Raw genomic sequence first — 18,043 nt, forward strand, 5'->3', positions numbered from 1 at the left:
ATAAAAAGCAAACCACATACAAATGTAGAATGAAAATATCTTTTAGTAAAATGTTAGCATGCTGTACTTGGAACAGATGCCACATTAATTCAAAAGAGAGCCCAGAAAATGTGGCAACTTTACGATGTCAATGGAGGGAGCTGCAATAGTTCCTTTTCTCATTGTGTCAAGTTCTCAGTACCTCCAGGTCCAGTCCTGTTCTTCTGTATTTATTTTTCTGGGTGTATTACATGTTAGCATACAAATATTAAATCCATGCTCATTATTTTTATTTATATAATTAAATACATTATCATACCAGTAGATATTAAGGTGGAAAGCCCAGTAACTTGTAACAGTAATGATTTTTCTTTTATGTATATCAAAATATTCAGAATCTGAGGTAAAAATTGATTTTTCTCTCACCTTTCAAGGCACATTTATGATAATAAGGTAGTCTAAGAATTGAGACTTTCAAAGAGGCCTATGCTTTTTTGTGTGTGGTTTTTTTTTGTTTTTTTTTGTTTTTTTTGAGGCCCATCCTTTTTTGAATGTAGAATTTGGACAAGTTACAAAACTATGAGAATTTTGCATTTTTTTCTCATTTAAATTTGTAGTTATCATTGGACATTTGTTGTGATTTTTAAGTAGCTTAGATTCATTCATTCCTTTTGCGGTGTTCTTTATGGTGTTTGGGAAGAAGGAGAAAGGGTGTTGGAAGGGTACTACCGTACACACTTGGATACTTCCAGACTGACGTTCATTTTATAGAAGATTGCGCTGTGACATCTCTGAATTGCCTACTTGCAGTGCATGGTTAGTGTGATTCTAAGTATGGAGAGAGATGGGCTGGGGGCTCTTAACCAGCCTTACAGTGTGCCACTTCCTGAGCAGTGCAGTGATCTAATCACCAGGGGCATGTCCTTTGTGCCTGTAAAGAAGTCTGGCGTGCGTGCTTAGAAGAGTACTATAGTTTTCTCGTAAGTAGTCAAAGCACAAAGGCTCACAATCCAGTAATTTTGTTGAAAAGGTTAAAAGTTTTGTTTTCATGCAGTTCAGATGAAGGGAGGTTTTTAGCATGGCAGTAAATAAAGCTCAGTGGTTGAGTATCCGCACTGGAGCTCAAATTGCGGCTTTGCCACGTATTAGCTCTGGAATAATGGTCAAATCACTTCACCCTCTGTGCCTCTGCCTCTGTTTCTTCATATGTAAAGTATGAATAAATAATAGTGCCTATAGCTTGAGGTTGTTATGAGGAATTAATAAGTTAACATATAAACTGCAGTTAAGTTCTTGACACATAGTATGTGCTAAATAAATGGTAACTATTGTTAGGTATTACTTAACCTTAATTCTCAAGTCCTTTCTTCTCTCCTCAAGGCTTGGGACAAATGCTGCGTAGTGGGAAAAGAGCCTGAGCTTTGTGGTCTGACCCCTGGGTTGGAATCTCTGTACAACCACTTAAAGTTGAGTGTGTGACCTTGGACTAATTATTTAAGCTCCCTTCAACAAAGATGTCTCTCATACATGCTGTACACCAAGCCCTGTGCTGTTCATTTGGACGTCAGTTTCTTCATCTGTGATGTAGGGTTGGTAACACCAACCTTCTGGGATTGACGTGAAGATAAAATGAGGAACTCTTAAGACACTTGATAAGCAATAACTGCTGTTATCATTGTTATGGTTACAGTCCCACTAAAAGTTTATGGGGAAACAGTAAATATGGAACAGCTTAGTTTGGAAAGGAGGGTTTTTTCCTGAAATGTCATGGTGAGAAAAGGTACGGGTGGGAAAAGTGTGTCTAATGAGTCCTTGTTCGTGAAAGCTCTGGGAGAAATAGAAAATATGTGGGAATATGTCAGTTTTAAGAGACTTTAAAAAAATATTATAGGGCACTTTTTAAAAACTCGTAGTGATATATATAAACCTTTTTCTTGTCCCAGCATAGTGATGTGGTTTACAGTAGGTCACATAGCATGGAGTCAGGAGTAGACTAGGCCTTATAACTGAAAAGTCTAAAATCCTAATCAGCTGGTCAGTCGCTTGGGTCAGCTGCTAGGGACAAAGTGTGTGCTTAACCCCTGAGAACACATGCTTGAGTGGAATAACTAGTGGAAATAATTGTAGAGGCACACAAATGCTTTCTAGTAACGATGGACATCATTTATTTGCCTTCTGATTTTGGGCATTTTGCCTCTCTGAAATTTCCTCTCATCTGGTGCCTGGTCTTTTCTTATGGCAATTGTTATTTTCTTTCTATATTTAATTGTCGTATGTTACCTGTATTGAGCCTAGAAACTGGGCCTGAGAACAAGTTGGTTATGAGAAAAGCCGCTCTTAAAGTTTCCGCCTTACAATGATCTCAGACTTAAGATATTTTTTGGTAAAGTATTTGAGTTTTTAATATGTCCGTTAGTGTGTGTGTGTGTGTGTGGGTATCTGTCTGGAAGTGAAATCCGTAATTGAGGGAGGGGTAATGATCATTAAGTGTGAAATAGAATTAATTTTATTCACTACCAATTTGGATCTGAAACTTCTTTGATCTGTATAGTTTTTTCCCTAGGATTCAGCAAATACATTTGCAATAGCTTACCACAACACCCTGAATATGGCATGTGTTACCACTGATGAGCATTTGAGTTAAAGTAGAATAATAGCTTCCATTAACTTTTTGTTCTTACTTACCCAACTGTACCAGTTAATAAAGGCCTAGGAGGTGGATAGGAGCATTTACTAGATTTTATTTTGCCTGTGTTCCTAAAACAACTGTTTCTGCTTTCTGAGCAGAAATTCCAGCAAGTTTGTTTTGATAATGTGCTTGTACTTTATCTCAACAATTATTTTAAAAATTGAACAGTTTTATAGCAGGCTGTGTAGTTTTCTTTCTTTCTTTTTTTTTTTTTTTAAGTAGGCTCTGCATGGGGCTTGAACTCAAAACCCTGAGATCAAGACCTGAGCTGAGACCAAGAGTCAGATGCTTAACTGACTGAGCCACCGAGGAGCCCCAGTATAGTTTTCTTTCAATTAAAAAAGTTGTAATGTTACTTTACAATTGCTAGAGTGGTCAGTAAGTGAAGCTTTGTAGTTTTAGAATTAGCATAGTGTATGCACAGTATTAAGTATTCTTTATGTAGGGCTTACAAAACAGTTGCTTCTCTTGGGTGAATGGAATTATAGGAAGTTTAGAAGTGTATTTCATTTCAATAAATACAGGAGTTAGAAATAGACCCTATGAGGTCTTTTGAGTTGATTTAAAGAATTGTACAATTTTGAAAATCAGTCTGTCTCTGACCAATTTGTAAAAGTTGGGCCATTCATGTCAGGGCTGAACTCCTACTAGACTTATGCGGGAACCTGTCTGGTTCAGTGGTACATTAGCTGCTTCACAGAGAGATGCACATCGATTGCACATACTCCCTCCATTGCCTTTTCTCTCCCCTCTCCTTTACTGTCTCTTTGCCATCTCTTCTCTGTATACGCTGTCCCGTCCGCTGTGCATCACTCCCTCCAAAGCCACCACCAGTTTATTCTCTCTCCAAAACAAAACAAAACACCATTGTAATGATTAGTTTTTAAACAGAGCTGTTATCAAGACCTTAAGGCTTTAACAGTTTGTGGACCTCCTTGTTTTGGGCCCTTAGCCAGGAGTTGGATAATAGATAGCTCAAAATCACTTGCGAAGTAACTGAGTATTTGTGAAACATTTTATATCTGGACTAAGGAAGAGAATAGAAAAAGACCTTTTTACCTCAGAAGTTGCTATATTTTCTGGTAGGGGGTGAGGTGGGGGCATAGTGGGGAAAGGGGAGCTTTGTTCCTTAAACTAAGATAAGGGAACTAGGAAGCATTAATTGATTAGATGGTTCTCTGTACTCCTGTGGACCTAATTGGAAAAGGAGTTGGAAATTATGGTGTTGCCGATTCTAAAAGTATTCTGATTTAGTAATAGAGAGGACTAGTAGAATTTCTTTCTTTAGTTTGTAAAATGCAAAATACAGCTATAATGCCTTGTTTTTAGGCATTGATTGCATTTCATTAATTGGTAATTGCAAAATAGCAGATCTTTTCCTTTCCAGATTTCTCCTGGTGGTTTTAAACTGTTAACTGAATTGTTTTGGTAAGAAAAGTAAAACTTGGAAATTAGTTGTGGTTAAATGTTAAGTTAATGGCCGTATTGGATCTAAATTCAGTAGCTTCTAAGATCTATACAAGGTGTTTCATTTATTATATAATTATACATACTGAAAAACTTATTTGACACAAGAATTTTAACTTTATAGGACTTTTAAAAACTTCTTTGTATGGAAATTTAAAAACATATGCAAAAGCAGAGCGAATAATATTAGCAAACACCACATTACTCTTAACCCAACTTCAAGTTATCATTTTGCCAATGTTTACAGTGTGTGAAACATACAAGGAAAGTACTTTTATGTTTTTAAAACATGCAGTACAAATAGATCTGTTGATATACTCAAAGAAAAAAATGTGTGTGAGAATGTTAACTCTTTTCATACATTGTAAATTTAGTACTGATAATCATCCTTTAGGATAATACTAATTTCATTTGTCTTTTAACTTATTGAAGGTGTCTGAACCACTACTAACTTAACGGAGAACCACGTCTGCTGGAAAGATTTTAGTTTTCTTACCCCTTCTATCTTTAGAAACTTACTGATTATTAGTTTTTGAATTTACTGTCCTTCTTAGTTGCATTTTATGTACACTTGCCTATCGGCAACTTTTGTATGAGCCGCCAGTAATGGTCTTTTCTAGAGGATGTGGGGCAACTTAAAATTGGAAATTCTTAAATCTTGTTCAGCATTTTGTCCTTTGAATGTTCTATTTCACCTATGTGTAAATACCAATTGACTAAGGAATACATGTTATAACTTGTAAAATAGTTTGTTGAGGAGGGAATTTTGACTATCTGCTATCCCTGGACATGATAACGGTGATTAGGAACTTAAGTTATTTGCTCCCTTGTTCACTCCTCTTTGGAGGAGTAGTAAGTCATGTATGTGCCTACAGTTGTGGGGCCTGTTCATTACTAGTCACAAGGTGATGGTAGACTTATTTCTGAATTTCCTTGCTTTTATTAGTTTAAATTAGACCCATAAGGATAATTATTCCACCCCAATGCATGAGGAAGCATAGTCATTGGGTGTTGTGCATCTAAACCCCCATGAAATGCATTGAAAAGGTATCTTTAATGTTACGATGCTGTTTGGCATATTTAGTTTAGTGCAAGGAGTGTACTTATTTAACAGGACCACTAATAAGCTTCCCCTACACCAAAGATACATTTTTAAAAATTATACTTAAGATGACTTTGTAGTATTCCCCAGTAGAGTTCATCTAGAGCAGCAAAATCTTTCTAAAATAAAACTTATTCCTTTAACCGGTATTCATTTAAGTGGGTTTCTCTGTACTTGGTTTCCATGGAAATAGCGAATAGCTAACGTTATTTATAAGGTGGAAGTAAAATAGGGTGCCTAATGGGACCCCATGCTGCTCTGATGAAGAGACTTAGGAAAAAAATCCATGCTCATGGGATTTTTTTTTAACAAGGTTAATGGAAGCCCTGATTTCAGTCTTCTGTAACAGAACATATTTTTGGTTTTAAAGGCTAGCATTAATATCAAGCAAACTTCTTTTTTTTTTTGGTGTATATTGCTTTCACTTTCAACTTTTAGGACCACTTACTTATCAGCATGATTGAGGCTTTATGCTTCAGACTCGTGTTTCTTTGTGGTTTTTGTTTCAAAAGTTAAAATCCCCAGCATATATTGTAGCTTTTTCAATTTCTCATTGACATTTCAAAGTACAGATACAAAGCTAAATGTTCATTAATGATAGCAGCAACGATAAAGAATCAATATGTTGGACTACATAGTTTTGTGTTTTGTTTTTACTGTGAATGTTACGGAACCATGTTTAGTTTTCAGGCCTTAAGTCAGGGTTCTTTTTTATTTGTGTTGTGGAGCTAAACCAGTGTAGAGAGGAAAGATTCTAATTTTCTCTTGGGATTTAGAAATGGGGGAAATCTTAATTTCTCTTTCTTTTTTTTTTTTTAAAAAGGATTGTTGCCAAAGCATTTTTAATTGAAATAAATGTTAATTCTTTTAGTCTTTGAATGTGGATTTGGAGTTAAACCTTGGCTTTTTCCTCATTTCTTCGGTAAGGCCTACTCTTAGTTTTCTAGGCCTACAGCGAAGCCTTGCATTTCTTAAACCCCTTCAAGTGAAAAAATATCATTCCCTTTGTGTTTGTGTTTGTGATTGGTGTGTGTGTGTGTGTCACTAATTTTTCTATAGCCTGAAAGGCACCTGCTCATTTTCCAGCCTGGTGAGTACAGCAGTGCTATATTGAGAATGAGGCAGTATGGAACACAGTGAGGTGCTATAATTTTTATTTAGTTAGTTTTGGTCGTCCTTGGCAGCTTGTGATTGTTATCTGTTTGTCTGGAAGTACTCTGTGATTATTCCTGGCTATCAATACAGCAGGAGTTTTCTTCTGTGTTTTAAAAGCAAGGGTTGTAGTGTACTTAGGGCTCCATCAGGGGAGGAGTTTTTGTTTTGTTTTGTGTGTATGTGTTTCTTTGGACAGGCTCCTGGCTATACTTGGGTTTACCGTGCTCTAATTTTTAAAAATTTGATTGACTTAATCTTGTTGAATTTTTGTGTGAGGTATTTTATCTCCAGCAATTCACTAGTTTCTTCTGTGCATATTGGTTGGTGCTATTTTCTAAAATTTCCTCAGTGTGTCAGTTGTTTTGGTTTAGCTGTTTCTTGTATGTTTTTAAAATCAGGTGTTTACCAGTGACCTTCCTTAGTGACTTTTATTTGAATTATCTTTGTGCTTTAGAGACATAGGAATTCGGGTCTATTATCCCATTTCTGAGAGAACAAGTCCCAGTAGTTGCAGTTAGTGCAGTAGAAAGGGTTTTGGCAGATACAGTGCTGGGCATTGATCCTCCTCCTTGGTGCTTATGGTTTACACCCAGAACTCCCATTAGTGTTAATAGGAGACACTTGCTTAAATCCCTATACACCAGGATAAACCCAAACTCTTTTGTAATGCCTTATAGATACCTGAGTTGTTTTTTTGTTGTCGATGGCAAGAGTTTTGGTCCTGAGGTTAGCTGATTATTAGGATAAGAGTTTGAGTTATCTTGGGATATGGGGTGATTTACTAAGTCTGATCTGTAATTAAGAAGTTTATGTTATGATTAGACTCAGAAAACATTTATAGCTTTATGAGCTGTGGAAGCTTGTGAATAAGGATTTTTGTACTTTATAGCATGATGAAGCAAGATTTCTTCTTTCCGTTTATTTCTCCTAATACTTCTCAACTATAAAATAGATGATTTTATAAGTTTTTATACATATTGCAAGAGGACTTGGTAAAAATTATTTTTTTATTTGTAAGCCTTCCCTCAGTTACTCTCTGGCCTCTTACGTCTTTTGTCAGCTAATGTTGCTCACATTTTCAAACATAATGTGCACTGTCTTAGAGCTTGGACATTGCAGTCACTGGTCAGATATTAGAAAATCACTGTTTACTGTGAATTGTGGATTTTTATTACTTTCATTTATTTATGCACAGTCTAATGGAAGGATTCCTAGATTGAGAGCAGTAAATCTGGGTTTTAGGCTGGGCTTTGCCTCTTACTATCTTTGTAGCTTTTGGCTAGTCATGTAGACTTCTTGGATTGCTGTTCCCCTGTGGATGAAGGAATGGATTTGGTTCTCTGGGGTGTCCATTCTAGCCGTAGGCTATTTGAAGGCCTACTTTCCTAGGTACTGAAGGAAATGGAGGACTGTAAGGCAATGATTCCTAATCCCTACCCATCAGGATCTTCTGGAGGGAGTTAAAAAAATACAGATATCTGGGCTCTAAATCAAACATCATGAATTCAGAATTATTAAGGGTAGGGCCTGTGAATTTATGTATTTTTTTTTTGAAGTTTTAGAGTTACCCTGATACAGGTTTGAGAACTACTTGTGCAAGGCATTATTTCTACTCATGTGTGGTGTGTGTGTGTGCGTGTGTGTGTGTAGTCAGGGAGATAAGACATATAAGTTACAATGTGGGACAGTATGTGGTTAAATTTTAAGGTGAATGTGAGAGATGATAAACTATCTGAGAATTCAAAGAAAGGAAGAGCTGGGAGTTGGGATAGTTAGGGAAGGTCTCCACTTATTACTGAATCTTTATCTGGACCCGAATGACTGGCCAAGATTTGGCTAGGTGGAGAGACAGTAAAAAGGGTATTGTTAGCATAAGAAAGAACATCCCCACAGTAAGTTTGGGGAGAGGAACAATTCTGAGGACAATTGTAATCTTTATTTTAGTATTCTCCTCTTGCAACTGCTGTATTTCCTAAACATTTTGAGGGAGTGAACCATGAAGATATTTTATGGAAGAGAGTGTTCCAGTCAGAGGGAAAAGCAAATAGAAGAGCCCTGAGAAGGGAACTTGTTTTGAGTTTTTGAAGTACAAAAAAGAGGTCAGTATGGCTGGAACAGATTAAGCAATGGGGAGAGGAGGAGATGAGGTCTGAGAGTAGCAGAGGCCCAAATCACTTAGAGTCTCGTGGGCCATTTCAAAGGACTTCAGCTTTTTTTCTGAGTGTGATGGGAAACCATTGGAGGATTTTGAATAGAGGAGTAACTGGATCTGTCTTGGATTTTGAAGAGGTACTCTGGCTGCTGAGAGAATAGACTGTAGCAAGACGAAGATGGAAAGGAGGGAGGGCAGTTAGGAGGCTATTGTAATAATCTAAGTGAAAGATATGGTGGTGGCTTGGATCAAGGAGGTTGTAGTGGAGTTGACACAAGTGGTCAAAGTCTGTGTATTTTGAAGGTGGATGCAAGGTGGTTGGCTATTAGATTGAATATAGGGTGTGGAAAAAAGAGAAGAGGAGTCAAGCATGACTTTAAGATTTTGGCCTGAAGGGATGGAGTTGCCACTTACTGAAGTGGGGATGACTCTGAAGAGGAGGTTGGGGGATAGGTAGTCAAGAGTTTACTTTTGAACTCGTTGAGCTTGAGAAACCTATTTGACAAGTGTTGAGTGGGCAGTTGGGTATATGAGTTTGGAATTCAGGGGAAAGGTCTGAGCTGGAGATAAAAATTTGGGTCACCAGTGTACAGATCATTTTATAGCCATGAGAGTGGGTGAGATTACCTAATGGGAAGAGCGCCAGGAACTGAGCCCTGGGGCAGTTCAACATTTTGAGGTCTTGAGAGATGAGAAGAAACCAGCATAAGAAATCCAGAACAGTGGCCAGAGAGATTAGGAGGAAAATCAAGATTGGGTGGTGTCCTGGGAGTCAGGAGAGAAAGGGTTTCAAGAAGGAAGAAATGACCCACTGGGTCAAATACTACTGATCAAACATGGAAGTGAGGGCTGAGATTTTTCTATTGGCTTTAGCAACAGGGAGGTCATTGGTGATCTTGAGAATAGAAGGAGGCCAAAGCCCTAATGGAGTGAGTCCAGTAGAGGATGGGGAGAAGGAACTAGGGACAGAGATATGGTTAACTCTTTGAGCGAGTTTTCTTATAAACGGGAGCATAGACATGGGACAGTAACTAGAGAAGGATACGGAGTCAAGGGAGGCTTTTTTTTTTTTTTTTAAGATGGAAGAAACGGGGCTCCTGGCTGGCTCCAGTCGATGGAGCGTGCAACTCTTGATCTTGGGGTTGTGAGTTTGAGCCTCATGTTGGGTGTAGTGAAATAAAATCTTTAAAAAAAAAAGATGGAAGAAACAAAATGATCCAGTAATGAGGGGAAAATTGATGCTTCTTGAAACTGAGGGGAGAAGTGCTAGAGGGATGTCCATGAGAGGGTAAGACTAAGAGGAATGGGGTACACAGGGATGATTATGATATTGGGACCTAAAGGACTAAATCTCATTAAGTAGGATTCTGCTTTTTCTTCTGAGCACTTATTTGCATTTAAATTTATTTCAAACTTATTATGCTTTCTGTTAGAAGTTAGGAAGGGCAGATAAAAAGCAGTAAAACTTATTGTATATAAAATTAGTGTATCAGCTTGGTGTAGTAGAAGAGAAGAGATTGAATCTTCTGCGTAAGGTGACATTTTAAAGTGTCTTTGAATGACAATTATCTGTGCTATTCTAGTCCCTTATCAAAATTTATGATTGAGCACAGACTATAAACTTAATTGTTCGAATTTGTAGTGGGATGAATTTTAGCCTAATTTAAAACATGATCTAATGTTAAACCTTTTCTCTGCAAAATTTGTTTATTATTTAATATATGTTCTTCATACAAAGGTTTTAGATATTTTACAAAAGGTACTTAAGTTGTTATTAATCACCTTTGATTTAGTGATGGAATTTTAAATTTTACAACCATATTAGAAATCTGAATGATTCATTTCTTTACCAGCTCTAATTAAAGCAGCTCCCTGTGAAGTTCTGGAGAGGTGAACCATCTTTAGTTTGCAAAAAATCATGGGAAGTTATGTTAGCAAGATAATATTCATCTCTAAAAGCAAAAATAATTTCATTTAGTCCAACTTATGTGTTCTGAGTGCATTTTTAAGAATAAATCTATATTTGAAAAATTTAAGCAAATATGGTTAAAATTTTTAACTACCTTAGCTGAGTATGAAGAGTATGTGAGAAATTAAGTGGACTTTCAGTCACCTTAAATCAAACTTGCATTTCAGACTTAAATACATTTTGCATATAGGTAGTGTTAAAGTACACATTTATGTATAGATCTTTCTTGCTCACTCGCTCTTACTAAATTATAGAAATAAAATCTTTTTTAAATCAGTTTTCAAATGGTAGTCAATGAGAAGAAACACTAGTAGTTGTGATGCACAGTGTTTAAAAATCACTAGTCTAAAAATAATTGACTCTTTTTTTTAGTATCTGAACTTCTTTGCAAAGAGGTGTGGGTCTCCTCTTCCCAGAATTCTTATATATACAGAACTTAGCATATAGTATCGTAGGGTTGGCAAACCCCTCTGAAGCCCATTCATGAGGATCCCTTAGGCATGAAGGATCTCAAGTTTTAAAACCTGCCCTATATAGCTTACGTATAATAATTTTTCTTTAAAATTTTATATGGAGACTTTTCCAAAAAGATTTTGCCAGTATTTACTGTAGTTTGTTTCTTAGAAGTGTTACTGCTGCACCTGGTTAAGAGGCGGTGAGGTCTCGTGGAAAGGCCAGCTCAGTCAAAGGAATCTCAGGGTCTGTAAGCTTTTCTCCAGCTTCACAACCAATTGGTGTGTGACTTTTGGGGAAGTCATTTAACCTCTCAGGCTTTCATTTCCTATGTGATATCTACAGTCCCTGTAAGCAGTTCTATGACTAGTTTTATGATTTCATGGTTTCACGATATCATGGTAAAATTCTTTATCAATTTGGGATTAACTCTGCTATTGGTTTTTGGAGAAAATGCCCTAGAGATAAGGTGTTCATCCATTGTGTCTTTTTACTGAATTATGACTTTTCAGAAGAGTTAATGTGACTCTACTTTCTCAAATGCCATATAAGTAAAAGTAAAAATCCCAATTCTATCCTGATCACTTTGAGTTTCAACATATTTCATATGTTCTGGTTATAAACCATTGTTATTCTGTGTGTTGGAATTGTCATCTCCAATTCTGTGCCTTGTTTTTTCATTCTCTGAATGGTGTTTTTTTGATGAACAGAAGTTCTTGATTTAGTACAATATATCAGTCTTTTCCTTTTCATTATATTTTAAAATGGCAATATCTTCTTCTCTTATCTACTTGTTTTTATCCAAAGTCATTCATTTAACAAATAATGCTGTGGGGGATTGATGCATAAGAAATTATCACCAGCATGAGAAAGCTAACAGGAAATGTCTCATAGGGAAAATAAGTCATCAACAAAGTTAAGGGTCCACTTAGTCAATTCATTCATTTAACAGATATTTACTGAACATTTACTATGTGCCTGTACTGAGTGGTACAGAATCCTGTAGGTACTATCTGTAATGTTAAGAATTCACTTTTTAAAAATTGAGATATTATTGACCTGTGACATTATTATTAGTTTTAGGTATACAGCATAATGATTCAATATATGTGTGTATTGCAAAATGATTACCACAATAAGTTTAGTAAACATACATCACCACACATAGTTACAATTTTTTTTTTCCTTCTGAGAATCCACTTTTAAATAACCACATCATTCTACAGACCTTGGCGTGATTTTTCTTTTGGTTGGAAGTCATTCTAATCTTGGTGATTAAAATAGCCATTTATATGGACTTGAGAACTTTCAGAAGTACTGCTGCTAAAGAAAAGGCAGGATAAAACAGCAAATTGAACTTCTTTTGGAAATGAATGTTAACTGCTTGAACTAGGGCCCTTTTAAATTATTTTACTCCATGTTTGGTATGACTGTACTTGATTAAATAAAAATTTATAATCTGGATGACATGAAGATTTTTTACAATATCCCTCGAAATGAGAACACTATTGAAGTAACATCAGTCGACAAACATACTATGTTTAAAACATAAGGAAGTTTTAGAGCATGGTATGTGGAGTTTAAATAATTTAATAGTAAAATATTAGAAAAATTTTAATTTTTGTTTCCTCATGTTTTTTAACTGAAAAAGAAGTTTGGAGTGGGGAAGAGTTAAAAATAAACAATATAGGGTGTCTGGCTGGCTCAGTCAGTAGAGCATGTGACTCTTGCTCTCAGGGTCATGAGTTTGAGCCCCACGTTGGGTGTAGAGATTACTTAAAATCTTTTTTTTTTTTACATTATTTATTTATTTGACAGAGAGAGTGCCAGCTAGAGAGGGAACACAAGCAGGGGGAGTGGGAGAGGGAGAAGCAGGCCTCCCGCCTAGCAGGGAGCCCGATGCGGGGCTCGATCCCAGGACCCTGGGATCATGACCTGAGCCGAAGGCAGAGGCTTAACGACTGAGCCACCCAGGCGCCCCTTAGAAATAAAATCTTAAAAAAAAAAAAAAAAAAGCAAAACCAAAACAAAACAAACCCAAAAAACAAACCAGTATAGCCTGACTTGACTTTTTAACTTAGAAGTCAACTTAATGGAGTTTAGTTAATCTTAAAAAAATGCAATTAATAAAAGCATCATTGAGCATTAGATTGAGATCCCAAAACCTTAATTTTCTTTCTGGCTCTATCACTGATTAAATATGTGGCAGAGAGAAAGGCATGTTTGTTTACGTAGCTTACAGTCTTAAGTGGTGAGACTTGAAGAATGTGAATGAAAAGTTTAATTGAAATTACGATGATACAGGGGTGCCTGGGTGGCTCAGTCGGTTAAGCGGCTGCCTTCGGCTCAGGTCATGATCCCAGGGTCCTGGGATCGAGTCCCACATCAGGCTCCCTGCTCAGCGGGGAGCCTGCTTCTCCCTCTGCCTGCCGCTCTCCCTGCTTGTGCTCTGTCTCTCTCTGACAAATAAATAAATAAAATTAAAAAAAAAAAAAAAGAAATTATGATGATACAAATAAAATGCTGTTAATTTTAAAGCCTTGTATCAGACAAGTCCATTTCAAGATTAATTGAAAAAAGACCTTTTAAAGACCAAACTAAAGGTCATGATGTAACCTTAATTTGTTAGTATAAAGCAATGAACAGTGAAGCCCATTTGTTGGGGATGAGCCTGTATTTGTGTGTTATTTAGATGAGGTACATTTTATTTTTGTGTGTCTCTTAGGAAAGGGAGACTGCCAACTACTTACTTTTCCTTGTCTTGGAAAAATTGTGGAAAAGTGAAAAATGGAAAATTAGAGATTTAACTGCCTTTGGATTTTTTTCCTTGCTGTGAAAACTACATCTTTTCCCATTTTTGGAGTAGGGTGGGGTGGTGGTTAAAAGCTTTGGAGATTTTTGTGTGTTTTGTTTTTTCTTCTTAAAGTCAGAAATCTGTAAGTCTTCAGCTTTAATGACATGTCATAAATCTGTGTTTGTAGTCTAATTGCATTTTCCCCTTCTTCTGCTGTAGGGAGCAAGAGAGCTGAAGGAGAGCCCGTTTCCCCAAAATTGGTAAGTACTTTCACGAGGCAGGTATAGTGTGCCTGATGCTAGTTGGGTAATAATTCAGATGTTCAGTGATTTTTTTTTTCAAAAAAGCTCTCTCCCAGAAATGAGGCTTTACTGTTTGCACTGAGTGAAAGTGAATTTTTGTCTAATTTCACGTAGTTGTATCTCAAATGCGTTTGTGTTTCTAATAATACTGCTGGGCTTGCATGTTCCTACATTCGATAACCTGTTAAAATGTAAAGGTCCCCTTTGCCAAAAATGTTCTTAATGCAGTGGTTAGAGCTGAAAATTCTAAAGTCAGGAATTTCAAAAGTTCAGGTTCCTATTGTGTTTTGTATTACTTAATATGCTGTTAAATTTGATGGCCTTAGTGTATGTGCAAAATGGCTAGGTTAATGTAACTATGGGAACCTTGACTTTGAAATTTGGGACTCTTAAGCATTTATATCCTTAAATTTAATGCTGGATTGGCTTCATGTCTGATACTACATTTTTAGTGTGTGTTGTTTGTATAATTCTAAAAGAGGAAAAAATAAGAGAGAGAGTGAATTGTAGCAGTGTGGGGGCATATAGGCAACATATTTTTTTCCTAATATCTACTTTAGTATCTACACTAACAGCTTATAAATCGTCACACTTTAATCATTTTTTTGAATGTCTAATTCAAGATCGCAGATTGCACAGGGCAGTCTAGTGACTAAGGATCAAACAAACATTAACCTTATTTGGAGAGCATGTATTATGATAAAAAATTAAACCAGAGAGCTGGAATAGGATCGTTCCCTAATACGAGGCTACTTCTTTTTGTTTTTGTTTTTTAAATTCTCTCTCTCAAATTTTAATTAATGTAGTGGCTGGAGTAGATATTTGGTGAAGGCTTCTTTTTGATAATTCACTGTCCTTGAGGTGTCTCTCTTATCTTTTAGGGATTGGGCTTTGAACATGAAAGGGGGAGGCATTTGAACCAGTTAACCTTGCATTTTACTACCTTTTTATTTTACTTGCCTTTCTCTCATGGAGCCTTTTTAAGTAAATAATCAAAACCCTATAGCCCTTTTCTTTGAGATGTGATAGAATCACAGAATCTTAGAGAAGGGACCTTAAGGGCTTTCTCTTCCAGCCTTTTACCAGTGTGGAAATTTCTTCTCCTATATCCCTGACAGATTGTTATTCGGGTACATATTGAATACTACATTTAAAAAAATGTAGCTCATTATTTTCTGTAATATATTCTGAGGAATTCTAGTTCCACAGAAATGAGTAAATATTATTGAGGTGGGGTGGGGGTGGGAAAAATGTTCTGTGGTCAAATAATTTGGGAAATGCTGCGTTAAAGTTAAACAGGTTTCTTTACTGCAGGACTTCTCAGAACCTTTAATATGCTAATGTGCATTGTGAATCTCCAAGAGGGGGATATGATATGCAGCATTCTTGAATACTTCTAATGACAGGGAGCCCACTACCTCATAAGGTAACCCATTCCTTTTTTGTACAGCTCTAATCCTTAGCTCTTCCTTAAATTGATCTAAAATCTATCCTCCCATAACTTCCACTTTTATTAAGTACTTATTGGTTATGCCAAGACCACCACACCCTCTTGTGTTACCCTTTGTGTAGTAAAGATTTATATGATTCTGGCCAGGCTTATCTAGACAATTTTTTGTCATTAAATAGCATTCTAGTAAATGTGGCAATCAACTCTAAAATCTCTACCTCATTGTCACTGTGCTCTTATACACTACTCTCCAGACTCCTTCATTCTGAATTTCTGTGAGTTTTTAAATTTACTTGCAATGTTCTTGTTGGGTATAGTTGGGCTGATTTTAGTAGATGTGCTTGATTTCTGTAAAGAAAGGTAGGAAATAGAAGAATGTGTGTGTTAGCTAGGCGTGGGCCCAGGGAGCTGAGGTAGAAACTGCGTATCAGAATGAACATTGGTGGTAGAGAGAGAGATGCAAGACAATGCAGCAGACCATGACAAAGAGAGTGCTGTCACAAAACCCTGATTGACACTGTGTTGCGATGGTATGACCTGTGTAGGTATTCCTTTTCTTTTTCTAAATAAGGATCTGGCCCGTTCCCCAAAAACCAAAGCAGAGAGGAGAGATACATATTTTTTATTCAGACACATTCAGACATTATCATAAATCTAATTGTGTTATGCATATGTATAAATCTAATCTAATGGTTAGGAAACATCAGTCTCACTAGCTAAGGTGATTTTTGTCAACAGCTATTAACACCAAGACTTGAGCATAGTAACCTTGCCAGTGTTGGAAGGTAGCCTCTGAAATCAGGATTGCCAAATTCTTGGTGCAGTAGCATTTTCTGTTGACATGTGGAGTGTCACCAAAGAAATACCTCCATGAAAATAAGAAAAATATTATATTTTTGATGTCATTTTTATTCATGTTATGAAATATTAGTTTTCAATAAGTGCTACTAAAGAGCTTTATTATTAGTATCTGTGATCCTATTAGCTTTATTTATTAGTATCTGTGATCATTTTTAGCACTGTTAAAAGTTAAAGATACTATTATATCTCCTAGCATTTCTGTACAAATTGAAACGTGATATTTTAGTATTTGACACATGACAAGTAAGGACACATAGATCTGACAAGACTTTCTACTTTTTTTTTTAACTTAATTTTAAATAATCTCTGTACCCAACGTGGGGGCTCGAACTTACATCCCCAAGATCAAGAATTGCACGCTCCACCGACTAAGCCAGCCAGGCACCCCTCTACTTCTTTTTTTAAAAAATTAAACCTACTCTAAACAGTGTTCTGTGTAATATATAGATCAAAAGTGGAGTCTTGGGGCACCTGGCTGGCTCAGTCAATAGAGCATGAGACTTGATCTCGGGTCATGAGTTTGAGCCCCACGTTTGATGTGGAGTTTACTTAATTAAAAACAAAAACAAAAACAACTGGAGTCTTACACCAGGTAAGTATTTGGTATAGAGAACACTGAGCTGTCCATTTTTAGGGAATTCAGTCTGGGAGGACAGTGTTTTATGGACTTATTGTTAGTTAAAGAAACTTGGTAGACAACTTGAGTTTTGATGGGAAAAAAGGTTTATACCAATTTAGGAACAGAGCAGTGTTTCTTAGCAATAAATTCAGAGGTATGGCATTACTACATTATTAGAATCATAATGAAAGACCTAGAGGTCACATATCTCTAAGCACAACTCTACCCAGCAAAATAGTTAGAAGCCCCTTGCTTAGAGAATTTGAAAATAGGGAAGCCTACAGTCTTCTCAGCGATATACTGTGTTGAGAAGTTTATTAAAAAGTTGGTTTGTATGAATAGAAGAGTTAAGTATGTTAAGAAGAGCATAGAACTTTGTAGTTTACAAAGGGCTTTTCGTGTAACTTCATCTCTTTTAAACCTCATAACAGTTTTATGAGTAGATGATACTGTTCCCATTTTTCTGATTTATAAGCAAACAAACAAATGAAAAACCCTGAGGCTGAGAGTGGCTACATAGCAAGTAAATGGAATCCGTCTTTTCTTGTTTTGGGCGGGATAGTGAGTATGCTTTACAGACATCACAGCTGTCTTTTTTTAGTGAGATTTGATTATTATTTTTGTTTTGTTGGTTTGTGGAGTTTTTATTTGTTCCTGTTTTTGGTTTTATGTTATTTGAAGGTGAGAAGCCGCTAGGTGTCCCAGTAGTTTGATATGTACGGTTCTGAAGATAACAAATGTTGGTATCTTGTGCTAGGCAATTGCCCTCTCTGATGGTAGCATTTAGAGCTGCTGGGTGGTAAAAGGCACTGTACCTCAGTAAAGTGTGTCTATTACTGCTTTGTGAGTCTGTTTATATTTACCTTGTAGCAACTGATTTGTTAGTTGTAACTTACTGGAATTGGTCAAAATATGATAAATCATCTTTTTGCAAATTTAGCAAATAAAACCTTTTTTATGATGCTATAAACTGCCCCTAAATAGTCATCATATGACAGCTGCATAAGTTGTCTAAACCCCCAAAATATTTTTTAAAAGGATTCAACATGTG

The 18,043-nt window shown here is 36.4% G+C and overlaps 1 protein-coding gene across 12 annotated transcripts in view; it reads left to right on the plus strand.

Moving 5' to 3' along the window:
* PHF21A (PHD finger protein 21A) overlaps window positions 1-18,043 on the plus strand; it is a 191,488-nt gene that overhangs the window by 13,999 nt on the left and 159,446 nt on the right. For 9 of the 12 annotated variants that reach the window (XM_078058118.1, XM_078058116.1, XM_078058115.1 and 6 more), the window contains exons 2-3: window positions 13,980-14,020; window positions 15,377-15,488. The gene's annotated coding sequence lies outside the window, so the exon portion shown is untranslated. The remainder of the gene's footprint in view (window positions 1-13,979; window positions 14,021-15,376; window positions 15,489-18,043) is intronic. The other 3 variants (XM_036097737.2, XM_078058113.1, XM_078058112.1) reach the window with 1 other exon arrangement.

The sequence above is a fragment of the Halichoerus grypus genome, chromosome 11 (genome assembly GCF_964656455.1).
Source record: "Halichoerus grypus chromosome 11, mHalGry1.hap1.1, whole genome shotgun sequence".
Taxonomy (NCBI): Eukaryota; Metazoa; Chordata; class Mammalia; order Carnivora; family Phocidae; genus Halichoerus; species Halichoerus grypus.